We start from the raw sequence: 16130 nt of genomic DNA, 5'->3' as shown, positions 1-16130 counted from the left end.
TGGTAAGTTTCTCCCCGACCTGGAACATGCTTTTCCTCTCGCAGGCTGCAGTTTTAGACCCAAGTCCAATCTCACTCTATGCAGGAGCCCTCTCTGACCACCTTGATCCTCACTATGCTTTCTCTCCTCTGAAATGGGATGTTTGTGACCTGGGCCTCACATGTGAGTATATAATTCTATGTGTTCAACTTTGTTGGCTCTTCCTTCATGTGTTTTAGTCTTATCTTGGAAACCAGAGTAAATGTCTTGAGAGCAGGAAGGCAACATGACTCAAATGTCTTTGTACCCTTGACACTGCCCAGCTTAGGGATGAGGACAGACTGAGGGATCACCAGGCCAGCTGAGTGGAGGACTGGATGCTGGAGGAAGGACCAAGTAGCCTCTTCAGGGATTGTGAGTTCAAGGATTCTTGGTTGTGACAGACCACATCACTAGGGCAAGATTCTCTCAAAGAAATGCAGAAATCCTAGACTATTAGAGAAATATGACAATAGGCACAGATGTCAACCAAGTGACATAAACGTGTAAATAAATGGGCAGAGTATAGGAGTGATGGACCCTGGGCAAGAATCAGAAAATAACCGGCCTGCCTGAAGGCTTCAAAAGTCCAGGTGAAAAAACAAAAACAAACGAACAAAAAAACTCCTTCAGATCAACAGCATACATCCAGAGTAGATGAGCATATCTAATCATAATCAGAAACTAGTTTATGGCCTTGTCAGAAGTGGGCACCAACCCATCTCTGCAGGTAGTCATCTCCATGAGTAGACAGAATTCTATAACATGGAAAAACAGCTCTAGAAAACAAACTCTTAAAAGAGCTCCATAAGTGAGTCTAATCAGTGCCTCCAGGGAAGGCAGCATTTACAATCTCTTCCCACCACACAGAATGGAGGCTTCACTTCCTCCACACATGTGAATTTCACGGTATTGCCACCTTGACCTTCCCTGCCACATCAGCCATGGTCCCCTTCATGCACCTCTGAGTTGCCATCACCCATTGCCTGTAATAGCAAAACTCTCCATTTCCAAGCCATAACCAGACTCGGCCCTCCCTCATCTCATGTGTGCTTCTCAGACATATTTCCAGTACAGGTGGAGCAGTTGGTGGAGGATCCTCTGTCTCAGCCATTCTTCTTCAAAAGGTGCCCTGTGTCCCTAAACACGCAGTTCTCTGGGAATGGATGACCACACAGTCGTCGTGAAGGAGACAGCTGAGCCATCGAGCTGCTGTAGGGTGTGGAGAGTGAAGACAAAGTGCGAGCACAGACTCTACCTGTGAGCAGGCACCTTTAGGGCCAGGCTCTGTAACCCTGACAGACAACCAGACACCCTCCTCTACAGACTGACTCACCACATAAGCCTCCCTAAGACAGATCAAGGACTCTGACACGACACCTGCCTTGTGAAACAGACGGGCTTTGTGATGCAGTCAGCTGGCCTGGTTCCGTCCTCTGTGAGGCGGACAGGATGAGGTATAGCACTGGGAGTCATTAGGCACCAGACCCTGAATGCCTAGAGAGAGGGATGGTTGGTCTCCTCATGCCAATAAGGTTTACACCATGTTGAGCCCTACTTTTCTTTATGGCTCCATCTTCATTATTGTCTTACTCATCTGGCAAGTGAAGAGGAGTTATGATGGATTAAGGCTGAAACTTAAAAGGGGTTGCTGCTGGGTAGGGAAATGCTATGACCACAATTGAACTGATTAAGCCTGAGATAAGAAGCTTTTAACATATAAGAGTCTCTGCTTTTACCCCTTCCCCTTCCTCAATGTTTACACCATGCATTCAGTTACTCTGATATCATACTTCTCTTATAGAGCCTAGAAATAATTCCTTACCAGGCCATCCCTGCAGTGTATTCTAACTGAAAAATCAAGACCCTCTCTATCAGGCTTGGGCTGAGACCCAGATGAAATGGAATCTACTCACAGAATCTCAGAAGATCTCCCAGTACAGGGGATCTTTCTGGTTGGTGGTCCAGTAAGGCATTTGTTAGCAGAAGTCCTTTGGCTTTAGACCCATACACCCAATAATCTGCTCCACTCTTTCTCTTGTTTCATCATGAGCTTCAGAAGAACTTCTCCTGGGAAATAAGTGGGAAGTAGAGAGTATGGAAGAGCCTCGAAATGAATCAGAAGTAAGCAGAGAAGAGAAACGTTGGGGTGAGAAAAGGTGGAGTATGGAAAGGAGGGTTAGAAAGTCAATAAAATACAGACAGATATATAGAAAGGGATGGAGAAATGTGTATTTCCTTTGTCTCATTTTGGACATGAAAAATAAAATCGTATGCCAGCTTCATACTCTAACTTTTTTGCCTTTAAGTGTCATCGAAAAGTCAGGCAAAGGGCCAGACATGCAGCATAGAGAGGTAAAGTCCCATTCTCTGCTCTGACCCCTCCACCGTGGGTGCCGTTCCCATGCATCCTGCCCCTCTATGACCCGTGGTGCCAGGACCCAGTGCTCTCATCACTGAAGGCTCCAACTCCCAAGTTGACAAATACTCCCAGAAGACTTTCTTGGTGGGAAATCAGAGCCCAGGAATGTTCCAAAATTCTCCACCCTACCCCCGGGAATGAAGAATGAGGAAGTAGGGCAGAAGTCCTTAGCTGCGTCATTTACCAGTTTTATGACCCTGTGGAAGTCACTTCATCTCTCAGTCTTGTTATCCAGGAAATGGGCATCTGATGACCCTGCCTCACTCACGGTGTGCTGGTGATGATCAAATGAGATTAGGTCCGGGACAGCACATTGTAACTAGTTAAGCTGTATACAGACGTGCCTTAAAACGTTGATTCTTGGGGTTTCCAGTCTCCTCTAATCCAAAGGCCTTCAGCTTCCTATAGGATGTCCCTGAATCCTCTCCCCTTCCATGTAACACTGTCTCCTGGTTTCTCAGCAAGGAGACGTGCCCAGGAAGAAGCTGAGGAGGCATGGCAGCTGCTCTCTATCAAGAAAAGGTGATCTCTTGCTCTTTGCAGTCTCCCAACTCCCAGCCTGGCCTGTGATGATTTCTCTGCTTGGTCAGGTACAGGGGTGAGGAGGGGCATAATGACTGGGAGGGAGCAGACACAGCAGAGGCCAGAGGACTGACTGAGAGAATTGCCAGGGCAGAAGGGGATCAGACAGCTCAAGAGGGAGGCATCTCCCAGTTCTGATCTGGGCTGGCTCAAGGTGGTCCTGGAATTCAGGATTGACTAGTGCATAATGCATAAAAGACTCTATGTGGCTTTGCACTTAGTCACAAGACAAGTTATCCAGTCAAGAGAACGGATAAATAAGTGCATAAATAAGTCATCATTGTTATATTCTCTTTTCAGCTACACCCTTTCAAGAGTAGACGCCTCAGAGTCTGTCTGGACCCTGCTGACACTACCTCCTGCGGTTCTGTCTTCAGGGAGGCCAGTTGCTGGCACAGCCCTCAGACAGGAGCCTGTCATCTTCTCCTCTTCTTAAGATCTCTAGAGAGTGGGACAGGCTCCAAAGAGAAGTTGTATGCACACCACAGTCCCCAGAATGCAGAGTTCCCACAAGGACCTCATGTTCCACAGTTTGGAAATATTGAATATGGAAATACTGAATACCAGCCTGTGGCCTTCTGAGCCCCAAACGAGACTGACTCCAGGTTCTACCCAGTGATGTCCCATCAACCAACCATTGGCTACGCCATCTGCCTGGTACCTGCTCCTAGTTCAGCTTCTCAAGACAGGTCAGCAGAGAACTCATCCCATCTCCCAGTCTCTCATGGCCATGTGCTCCCATGGCTTGTCTGAGACCTCAGCCCCGCCCACCATGACTTACCAAATGGCCTTTTCACAGGAAGAAAAACAGATGGGTAAACACCCAGAGGTGCAGGTTCCAAGGCTTATAGGACTAGGGGACGGCAGTGCCAAGCTCCAGGCCACACACTTTCAAAGAGGCAGATGTCACTCCATCAGTAACAGCTGTCATGTTTCCTTTCACAGCCAGAGCCAGTTTCCTCAGGACGGAAGTGTGCAGAGGCTCCTGTGTGCAGATCCCTGCTGCCAAATCTGCAATGCCATGGCTCTGAAGATTCAGCAGTTGCTGGTGGGTGAGAACACCTTGATCTCTTCCACTTCTTCGAGGCCATCACAGGGCATATCTTGCTTAGAGGTGTTGTCCATGTCTACTGTGTCTTATGAGCAGAGTCTGGAGCATCGTTCCCCACAATCCAAAGACCTTTCACTTCCACCTCCAACCCCCACAGTGTCACAATTAACGGACCAGAGATCCTTAACACAGTCAGCTGCCCAGTCTGCAGGTGAGGTCAGCCTCCACGATTACTGGGCTGAACACCTCCAGCTAGGGCAGGAATTTCAAGTGCCAGGCATGCCCACAGGCCCAAAGACAATCTCTTCTTCAAGGTGGGAGGAGCCTAGGATCTCAGGAAACCAGCAGGAGATGATGCAGAGCAACCCCAGCCTCATCTATGGGAACCAAGGTCAGCAGCCCTTGAATTCCCAGGTCTCTCTGCTGACTCCGAATGGAGAAATCACCACCCTGACACACCCTCTGGCCTTGCATATGGTCACTGTCCTCCCTGCCCACCTGCCATTCCTCAGTCCTGAAGTCCTGAGGTTTCTTGAGGTACATGTAAAGAAATGGATGCATTTCCAGAGGTGGGGGCTCCCCAGACGTGTGGAGGAGTCCCTGAGACAGTTCATGCCAAACCCGCCATTGTTTACCAACCTATAAATAACCAACTAGTTTCTTTCATCCAGAACGATACTTCCCAGCTCTCTGTTGAGAAATTTGCGAACATTTCCTACCAGACCTGGGGTTCATGCATGGCTGGCCAGCCAACCCAGGCCTTCTGGGTTTCTGAGTGGTCCATTCTGGACCTAGGACAAAGATACAACTACCAGCAAATCCCAAACCATATGGCTCTAGCCTTGCCCTCTCCAGCCCTTAAAGACCTAAGTGGCCTCGATCCACTTCCTGGCCCACAGGCTCATGACTCAGTGGGCCATTTGCAGCAGGAATACAGCCAGTTATTCTGTGGCCTCCCTTCTCTGCACAGTGAGTCCCTGGTTGATATCTTCCTCGGCTGTCAAGGCCTCTCCACTAACAGGAACATGTCATAGGTCCCCTTGAAGGATCCTTTTCTCTTCAAGGAGCTCTCCTTCCTCCCTCTGCTGCCTAAAACTCCACCCATGACAGCCATACCCTCTGACTCATCTTCTCCAAATTGGGTCACTCCGTCTGACCACCAATAAGCTCAGATCAATGTCCCATTTCTGACAATGGCCGAATGTGAAGCTCTGGAGTGGCACGTGCTACAGAGGCAGCTCCAACTTCACTGGGGTTTGCCAGAAGTTTTCCAGAGATCTCCACACACTCAGAGCCCTGTGCACTATAAGCCCTGTGACAAAGCCCAGTCTGCTGAGACTGGGAAAACCTCCTGGCAAGGAAAGCCCATCTCAGCCCTGACCAGAGAAATACGCTTCTTCCCGGAGCATGCCCGGAGGCTGCTGGGATTCCACCTCCAGAGGCAGTTGATTCACCATCGCTGGGGCCTGCCCCAGAAGATCCAGCAGTCCATCCAGTTGCTCCTGTCCCCCGCTGATCAGCACACTCTGTCCTGGAACAGCACAGCCCTAGCCAATGTGACTGTTCCCCAATCCACAGTCCTAGACACCAATGGGGCTGGTGACCCCTTCTCACCCATCATGGACCCAGTGTCAGTCCCCGTGCCACACTTGCTCGACCAGGCCAAGGCAATATTGCAGAGCCACATCAACTCCAAACGTGGGCAGATTCACCAGGGCAAGGTCCCTGCCTGTGTATATAGCTCTTGGGAGTGCATCATTCCTGGCGGCCTGGAAGGGGCTCCCCTCACCTGCATCCCAGAAAGCAAGCCCCTGGAGCGACAGGCAGCCACTGACTCTGATCTACAACAGGAAGTTACGCCCTGGATGCCCACAGCCCTCGAGCAGCAGCAACAAGCCTCTGCAGATGCCAACAATGAACATCCTAAGCTGCCCCGAGCCCTGTCCAACGGAGCCCTTGAGAAACTGGAGACGACTTTACGGCACAAGTATCTGGCCTTCTTGTCAGGGCTGCCTGCTCTCTATTATGTGGCTCTCTCCAGGGCCATGGCCCCGGCAATCACTACCCAAGCTCTAATCACAGACAAGGTGCCTGGGCCAGTCCAATTCCTCATGGAACCTCTGACCCAGGTGACGTCACGTGCAGAGCAGTGTCGAAGTCCTGCGGCACGCTTTCAAGATGCCAACGAGACTTGTGCAGACTCTGCAGATGAGTTCCAGGCTGAAGTGCAGGTGGAAGAAATGATCGAGACAGCGCCTCTAGAAAGCCAGACGGAGCCTGCGAGCCGTTACTCACTCAAAAAACCCATCTTGGCCAAACTAAATTTCCACCTGAGAAAGAAGATCCTAGAGACACAACTGGGAATTCCCGTAAGAGCAAAGGCATCCAGGGAACAAACCCTAGCAATCCCAGAGAACATTTCCACACAGGAGTCTCTTGGGAGTGTAATCAACCCAGGAAAAACACTGCTCCAGAAACTCCCCATCACAGCAGACACGCCTCATGTCCCAGATCCAGAATGGCTCCATCTTAAACAACAGCTGGCCAATGAGTTAAAGGCAGTGCAGAAGAGCCAGAAGCACCCTAGTTTCAGAGCAGTACACCATGGTTCTGCCCATGGGGCCTCCAAGATCTCACAGCCCAGTGGGGATGTGACAGAGGCCCAGGTGCTTTGTGTTCAGCTGGAGGCCAGTGTGAACCTCCCCAGCCTGGTGGAGCCCTGGAGCCCTGAGCCCCAAAGCCCTGGCAAGAGCAACGACTCAGCCCAAATCCCCACGCTGGCAGGAAAGAGAGAGGACCCGGGGAAACCCAAATCGGCAGGGGACCATGGAGAAGGGGATGCAGGGTTTGCGTTCTCCTCAACAAGAGAAACCGGACACCCTGCCGAAGCCGAGAGGCCAGAAGGGATGCTTCTGCACAGGACACCCCGCAACCCCTGGCGATGGAGCCATAGCTTTCACCTTGACGCTCCCTGTCCACACAGTCCCGAACATCGCCCTCAGCTTAAGCTCCCAGAGCTACCACCAGGAGTCCCTGGGGGGCAGGATTCTGAGAAGAATGAGCCACAAGACAGTCAAACCAAGCTCAACATCTTCCTCAATCCAGCAGGGACTCCTGAACATGCACAGCCTGTGGGGCCCCAGAGCCAGCATTTCCTGGGCCAACTCATTCAGGGTAAGCCACTGCAGGGCCAAACTTTGCAAGGTCACGTTTTGCAGGGGCAGGTGATGCCAGTCCATACTCACAAGAGGCCTGGCCTCCCGGAATCTGGCTTGAGAAATAAGATGAAATCCTTTCTGCACTGGATTAACCCCAAGACAAAAGGCAAAGACCACAAGGAATCCATGTTCTCTAAAGCTGAGACTGTGGCCAGCACCAGAAAAGAACATGTAGAAAAGAGCCTGGCTCTGGCCAAAAGTCCCACAGGACGACCCAAGACACAGAAGACAAGAAGGGACCCGAATGCCCAATCTCCCAACACTGAGAAGCAGGTCAGCGTGGCCTTCTGGGATGGCGCCCCTTCCCCAGACAGTAAGCTCCGGCACTGCTCCCACTCCCATCAACTCCACTCTGTCTCAGTCCTGGGTCACCCCCGCCACTGCCCTCGCCACTGTCCTCGAGTGGCGTGTGCCACTCACCCAGGGAACCCACCCGAATTCTCAACTCTCCCCTCAGAGGGAAACGTTGGTCTCCTCAAGAAGACCCAGCACAATCAAAAGACACTGTAGGTTCCCCAATGTCTGCATCACTTGAAGAGGACTGCTACTGTGATTTTCATTACTGTGCAGGTGGGGAAGAGCATCACCCAAATACACTCTATAAACCTAAGCAAAGACTTGTCTGTCTGCGCCTTCTCTCCACTAGGATGTGTTAAGGGGAGGCACGGGGGAGGCTAAAATGTCCATCCTCTCTAGGGAAGGAGCTTTAACCCACACTTAAGCTGGGTCAGCATTCCACACAACTCCTCCCAGCCCCACCCTGGACTGTGGATAAAGAGACTTGAGCAGAGAAGGACGGCCCTTGTCTAAGGTGCACTGAAGGTAAAGGTCAGGCTTGAACTCTACCATGGTGTCCCATGGTGTCCTTGGGCCCAGAGGTGCAATGTGGACGTGAGGATAGTACTGACAAGAAGGAGTGGCCAGGAATCGCACAGGCACAGTTCACTGACGACTCCTATGTAGGCCCACAATGTGGAGGGAAGGTTTAGAGGAGGGCCACAGTGTCCACCCTTGAGGAGGTGCTTTGTGTTTATCAAAAGCTCACAGCTAATATGACAGGATGCCAAAAGCAAATGACAGAATCTCCCCCTCTGCTCCATGATGATTATTGGTTAGATCTTTCTCGACAACTCATCTGGGAGGCTGCTGTAGCTCTCTAGCCTATATCCCACCTCCACTGCCCAGCAGCTGCATGGAATGACTGACACCTGGAATGAAGATCACAGTAGGACATGGGGAGGGGCTTGTGCCCCACCCCCAAGAGCAGGCAGGGAGAGAAGCAGGGAGGAGGAGCATGTAGATGGAGGTCTGAGTACCTGGGACAGAATCTGACAAGTTTCTGACCAGAGCATGATAAGGCAGCAAAGCCAATGTGCTTCAAACTCAAAAGAACCTAAAGCCAGGAAGCCAACCAACAAGTGCTTTTGGAGGAAGGAGGTGAGTAAATCTGAGCTTCAGTATGCTTGTCCAGTGTGATAAAGAGCAGTGAGTTGAGCCTTGAAGCTTCTGGGAATGAACCACAAACACCAGGGTTTTTCTAAACATCTTTGAGCTTCTCAAGTTACTGCTAGCAGCTTGCACTTGGCCCTACTGCTGTGTTTCACTTTTACACCACCTATACCTTGGATCCTTCTTTTCTCCTTTCCACCAGCCTTGCCTCACTGAATATTCACGTATAATTTTATATACATTTATATATATGTATATTTTTATGTATTTCCTGTATATTATATCGTTCTGAACTTAGCCAGCTGTATCCCCTCCCAGGATCTGCCTTCCCCTCCTTTCCTTAACCAAGGACAGCATCATATAAGCCTGCTAGCTCCAGCCCTTTGTTCCTGTCATCCTTCCCCATTTCTTCATTATATCTCACCACATTTCAGAATGCACCAGAACCACTCACCTTGACTGTCAAAGAAAACTTTAAGGCTTTTGGAAAGTGTCCTGTCCCATTAACCAGACACAAAAAGTGGCCAGGAATCTAGAATTTAATGCCACACACGAGTCTCGAACAACCCGATAAGCTGCTCAGAACTGAAGTGGGACTGTGGCCCCTTTGCCTCTCTCTCTGGGAATGTCCAACATGGGCTATTTCAGAGAAATATCTGTTTAGCATTAATGGAAATATAATATGAAATTCTATGAAACCCTTGCAATAAAATGGGGAAACCCAAGAGGGAGGCTAAGAGGCAAGCTGAGATGTGTAAGCAGCAGCTAAGAAATGTAAGCCCCTCCAAACTGTATCCTGTACCCACACTCCCTCCACACAGACTAAATGAAATTCCTCCTACAGATCTGTTTTAGGAGGCCTCTAGAATTACTTGCCATCCTGAGACATTCCTAGAGCTCTTTCCTGCTTCCTGTTCAGTCAGCCGGCACTCCTATCCCCACCCCACCACCATCACTGATGGGTGACCCACCACCACCAGCAGCCTCTGTCGCCCTGGCTGCACAGTGGATCTCTTAATGGGGGCCATCAGACTCACAGTCCCTTGACCTCCTGGGGAGGCAGAAGTGGACCCTGTCCTACCTCCTCCTGAGAACTGCGTTGGGGCGGGTACTGACTTCCCTGGAAGGAAGACTAGAACCCCAGACCCTGAAGGAGGCCATGGTAGAACAGCATTGCTCAAGGCTGTGCTTGTTCCACTCAATGTAAGATTAAGTATGACTAGAAGATTTGGGTCGTCCTTTTCCCTTTGGAAGGAAACTTCTGGCTGAAGGGCCAGAGAACGATGGCAGAGAAAGATGATAAACATGAACCAAGGGAGCAAAACTACAACACAAGAAAAACATTACAAAGTCCTTGGGCATGTGTTTTTACAATTTTTAGGCCAAATGTGTGACCCTCGGAGAGGAGGCAGACTTTAAGGTCAGAGTCACAGGGATGTAATATGGAAAAAATCACCAGAGTTAGAACCCTAACTCTGACATCTGACGATTACTTCACATTTCTAAGCCCCAGTTTCTTCATCTGGGAAAGGGGGATAACTGTACATCCATACCCCAAACCTCAATTACTGTTAATGTAGTGGTGATTCCCAAAGCCACCTCTCGGCTCTAATCTTTCCTCTGAGCCCCAACTGTACAGCCAATACCTGGTGGGAAACTCCATCTTGCTCCAAAGATGATGCAAATTAATTCAAAATTTCCAAACACCCTCCACCTCACCAAATTGTTTTCCAAAGTCAGGGAATGGTATCACTATACATTGACTGTTTAGCTCAGAACATACATAAAATCAGTCACTGGGTTCTAATTCTGGTTATCTCTCAAGCTGCCTCCTTTCCTTTATTTTTACTGCCTCTGCTTCTATTTCAGTTTCTCAACCTTTTTTTCCTGAACAATCACAATAGTGCGTCGTATCCCCAGGGCTTAGGATAGTGGCTGGCGCATAGTAATACCTTAATAGTACTTGAATCCAAAGTCTAGACTGAGGAGGCAGATGAATTATTATACTAGTGTGATGAGTGCTGTGGTGTGTGAGGTCCTGCCACAGGAGGAAGTATTCAGCTGATCAGGAGGACCCTAGAGTCACACAAAAGGGCCACAATAAAAATAACCTTGAGAGGCATCTTGCATTCACAATAAAAATAACCTTGAGAGGCATCTTGTATTCAACAATTAAAATATCTGAGTACATACTATGGCCTAGGAACGATGCCAGACCCAACAGTCACTAAGACACAGGCCTTGCCCCCATGGAGATCATTATCTCCAGGGTAGACAGTCTCACATGTTCAAATTGTCTAATCAACATATACACGTGGATGTCCAATATTCATCTCAAAAGGGAACTCCTGATTCCCTGTCCTCCCATCACCACCCTAACACACACACCAAACTGCTCCAGTTGCAGTATTTCCCACCTCAGTTAACGGCAACTCTCTCTTGCCAGTTGTTCAGGCCAAAAACATTGGTGTCGCCTTGATGTTTTATCTCTAACAGTCCACATCCAATCCAGCAGAAAATCTTCTTGTCTCTCCCTTCAAAATGAATTCAGAACATGACCACTTCTCACTCCCTCTGCTGCTATGATTAATGCATATCATCCCTAATCTCTCTGCTTCTTCCTGAGACCATACCTCCAACCATCTACTCTCAATATAGAAGCCTGATGGTCCTCAGGAAGGGTCCTGGCTATAGATGGCTGAATGACTGACTGATTGACTGACTGACTGACTGATGTATATAATACCATGAAACCAGACAAGATTACCAAGCAAAGGAGTGTAAACGAAGGAGAGATCTAAGGACTGGACTCTGGCATATTCCAACATCAAGAAATTGGAGGAAAAAGGAAGAACCAGTAAGCAGAGACTGAGAAGCAGTAGCCAGGGAGGCAGAAGGAAAACCAGAAAAGTATGGTATACTAGAAGCCAAGAGAGGAAAGTATCACAAGGAGAAAGTGATCAACTGCATGAAAAGTCGTGAACTGACCAAAAAAGATAAAGACTCAGAGTTGACAATTAGATTTAGCAACACAGAAATCACTCAGGGCCTTGAAAAGAATAGATTCAGGTGAATGATGGAGGTGAGGTGTGACTGCAGCGGATTCAAGAGAAAATGGAAGAGGAGCAATTGGTGACAGCAAGTGTAATCAATTCCTTCAAGGGGGTTTGTTCCACAGACGTGGAGAAAAATCAGGAAACCAGCTGTGGGAGGAAGACAAACCCAGAGACGGGTGTTTCTTTTAAAGGTGAGAGACACAGCATGTTGGATGTTGACAGAAATGATGCGGTCAGGAGGGATAAACTGATGATGCAGGAGAGCAAGGGGAGAACTGCTGGAGCAATGTGGTGGTGCAGAGGCGAGGGGATAGGAGTGAGTGCGCTTGCCCAGGGGTTGGCCTTGGCTAAAAGCATAGACACTTCGCTGGTGCTAAGTAGAGAGAAGGGAGCACTAACAAGGAAGGACTTTGTGGCTTAGAAGAAAGGTTTCTCTCACATGTTAAGACAGTGTGAGCAAAGACCCAAAGGGTAAGTGAGCAGCTGGAAGGACCCATGGCTGGTGGTGAGAGAGGGGTATGGAGAATCAAAACCATTATCCAGAAGTGGAAATGGATTCTGGAAGTTAACATGGCAAATACCATTAGAGCCTAAGGAATGGGTGTCCAACAGAGAAGACAGGTGGGCAGAAAAAGTGGTTGATGTTGCTGATCACAAGTGTGAAGCAGGTGCTCTGGGAACACAGTGGGAGAGAGAGCAAGGAAAACTCCAGATGCATGGAGCATGGGGAAAGGATGGAGCTTAAGACACAGAAACAGGGCAGGTGTGGCATTCTAGTGTTCAGCCAGGTATCAGGGAGGTTTGGATGTGGGAGGAGAGAACTGGGAAGCAGAAAGAAAAAGAGACCACCCTGAATGGATGAGAAGGACTTCTCTTTTGGACACCTAGTATCTCTCAGGAGATGGCACCTCTGCATTCCCAACTTCCGACCTAGCACGGAGGAGCCAACAGCTGAAGTGAGTGCAGGAAGTACTGCAGCTTCCTTAAGACTGTGTGGTAAGGGGAACTATGGGATGATCCTGCCTCAACTGATTCCTAAGGAAATCCAGGATGACTCAACATCCCATCAAACCGGAGGTGGTGGCAGGACTCTCTTCCTCTGACAGCACCCCAGCACTTAACACTATACGTCCACTGCTGGCAGGATGCACAAAAGCCAGGATGGGAAGAGGCATGAATGTGTCCCTCTTTTGAATGGTGATTCTGTACCTCAAGGATGGAGGCCCAGCCCCTATTGTGGCCTCCAGGGTCAGGAGGCACAAGACCCAGGCCTGCTCAGCCAACACCCTCCAGGTGTTTTCCTAAAGCATCCCCAAAGATCATAGAAGGTCTTGTGACAGGCATATCCTCCATGCCTGGTGGGAACTGGGCAGAGTGCCACAGAGCAAGGAGACAAGAGCGAGGCCCAGAATGAAGGGAATGATCCAGAAGGGTCACAGCAGCATCAGATGGGAAGCAGAGGTTAACGTGCATACATCCTGGCCTAGAGTACAGCAGCTCCTTCCCACGTATCCCACCTGCCACAAGCCAGCACTGGCTTATGCTGCTGACCAAGTCCTGCAACAAAGGGTTGGGGGCAGAGAGATGAGCTGGAACCAAGACCTTCAGAATTCTCAATTCTCAGCAAAGTCAAGAGCTGAGAGAAAACAGGGTCAGAGCCTATAATTCATGCTGGATGTTGCGGGATGTTGTTGAAGGACGAAGCCTTGCTCATCCCATCCCATAACTCGACCACAACTCCCACCTAGGCTCAAGAGAGGTAAAATCAGAATAAAAAGCCTCATGGCAGAGCACAAGCTCAAGTATTTGCTACTCCAGAATTGGTGGCAGATGCTAGGAATACACCAATGCTTGCTTGGGAACTGTGGAGTTCACCTCTGGTCCTCTGAGGTACCGTCATGTCTTGGTGAATGGCTCTGACTTTCTGGAGCCCTTCTCTTGGTCTCCACAGAGGGCACTTCAGAATTCTATGGAGAGAATTTCAGGCAACTGACCACCTGCAGTGAAGGAGAGTGGCTTCTCCACAAATCACTTCTCCTGTTAAACACTGAATTCAGGAAGATAGGGAGATGGCTGTTTCATTTTTGTACCTGCTGACCATAGCCCACAAAGAGAGGGCAATGAACGCAGGATGAGAAGAGGAATAAACCCCATGGAGATACTGCTTCCTGCATCTTGTGAGGGGAGCTGGGCCTCTGCTCTTTACCAGCCATCCAAAGCCAAATGCTCCACCTGGGCTCAGGGGCCCATGGCACAGGCCAGGGCTGTCACAGAATGAAGGACAAGAATGGTTCCTGTGTCCGCGGCAGGGAGAGGAAAGAAGGGAGGACAACCTTGAGCTCGGGTGGGGATATGAGGAATGAGCACAATGCAGGCATGTAACGTGCTGGGGATGCAGAGGACCAGATCCCTAACCATTTCCCTGGGCTTGTAGAAGACTCTCCATTCCCACCCCTGGAGACAGGGAGGCCACGACCCTGAATACTTGGTCTGGATGGGAGCATGTGAAGGAAAAAGGGGGCCTGGGAAGGGGTCAGAGGGAGAGCTCTGTTTCCAGAAGGAGAGGTGGGTGCTGCCAACTGCCCCCCTTTCCTGCTGTGTCCCTCTCCTCCACTGTAACTTCTCTGGGTCCATGGCCAGACAAGGAGCATATTAGGGGCTGCCCAGAGTGTATCGCTCCCACGGTCAAGCCCGCTACAGGGGCCGCAGGGGCATGGCCCTGGGCAGTCAGCCGGACACATGGGAATCCAGATGGCGGGAAAGGAAGGGAAGCCATCCTTGCGGTAAATACTACAGGCAGCTGGGGAGTGTCAGGAGGAAAGGCAGGGAAAGTGAGAGGCCAGAGCAGAATCCCACACACAGTCAAAGACACATGGACACAGATACCTAGCCACTCTGAGACATAAATAGAAAGACGTAAACTCAATGATGCCTCTCAGAAACTAATGCAGAGTACCCAGAGACATGTCCAGGAAACACACCTACATAGACATGAACACCCTGATCAGACATGCTCAAGCAGACACAGGCACAAACACACATACAGACACAAAGACAGGCTTGCACACATGTGAACAGACACAGCCCATCTTGTAAACCCACAAACATAAATGCAGTCCAAATCCATCCTCAAAGGTGCTCTCCTCCATAAAGCCTCCTAGGCCACCTCAGACATACCAGGCCTGTTTATGCTTCCTCTAAACTCTGGTTTCTAACTTCTGTTCCACTGCTTGTCCTTTAATAAGGATAGTCTTGGATTCACGTGCATAACCCTGGTCTCAACTTGGACGTGTGCTTTTAAAGAAATGACAAGGACAGCAAGTAAGTCCACGACCTACAGACCCATCCCTATCCCTATGAGTGTCCCCAGTTTACTGCAGAGTCCTGACCCCCAGCCTCTCCAATGCAGCAGGCAAGACCCTAAGGGAAGAGTAAACCAGACAGACACACCCCATCAAGGTCACCCTCAGAAGACCATGAAGAACCAGGCCTGGTTCCCCAGGAAGGAGCCCTTGACACAGAGCATGACCACATGGGTAGTTCCACCTTAAACTTTAATGTTAACTGCAGTCCCATGCCTTTCAACTCTTACCCTAACCCCAACTCCAACCACATTCCCAGAAATAACTCTAAACCACAGTTCTTCAAGTGCACCCCTCAGAACAACTGTGCCTCAGAAAGGTAATGCTGGTGGGTGTTACCCAAAAAACGTCTACATGGCCAAATAAGTTTGGGAAAGAAAACTGTGATGTTCCCTCTCCCTAGGAAATAGATGCCTACTTCCCTCTAGTTGAATTACAGCTTCAGTGATCACAGCCATTCATAATTCACAGGTACAGAGAGCCAGAAAATGGCCAAAAACATCTCATCTAAACCCAATCAATATCATACAATATGCATAAGCTTAAGTTCTACTCTTAGAAGCTTAAAACTAACCCCCAACACAAAATTTAACTCCTTGGCCAATCTTAATACCGACCTTAAACTCAAGCAGTGCCCTACTCCAACCTTAACACAATCCTAATCTAAGAGCCATTAGCTCTTATCAATAGGAACCACCAACTCAATTCAAATCCTACTTGAACATCACCATGATTCCAGCCCAGTGCTCAACACTATCTACCTCCAATCTGTAACCACCACGTCAATGCTATTCTAAGCACAGTCCTAACTCTAACCCTAACTCTAGGTAGCTACACACTGAGTAATGGCTGTGACTACTAGGCACACAGATATCACACATTAGGAAGGGATGGGTAATTTGTACTCCAGGAACTCAGTAGCTCCTTCAGTAACACCTGCAGTCATCAGGGCAGCTTGTCTTTGAAGGGCTC

General features: G+C 49.4%; 1 pseudogene; it reads left to right on the top strand.

Annotated features, from left to right (window-relative positions):
• The first annotated feature begins 1562 nt into the window (after window positions 1–1562).
• LOC131420270 (protein SPATA31F1-like) lies at window positions 1563–7801 on the top strand (annotated as a pseudogene).
• The last annotated feature ends 8329 nt before the right edge of the window (window positions 7802–16130 follow it).

Source organism: Diceros bicornis, chromosome 22, assembly GCF_020826845.1.
Source record: "Diceros bicornis minor isolate mBicDic1 chromosome 22, mDicBic1.mat.cur, whole genome shotgun sequence".
Classification (NCBI taxonomy): domain Eukaryota; kingdom Metazoa; phylum Chordata; class Mammalia; order Perissodactyla; family Rhinocerotidae; genus Diceros; species Diceros bicornis.
Note: the sequence above shows the minus strand (reverse complement) of the source record. Positions and strands in the feature narration are given on the sequence as shown.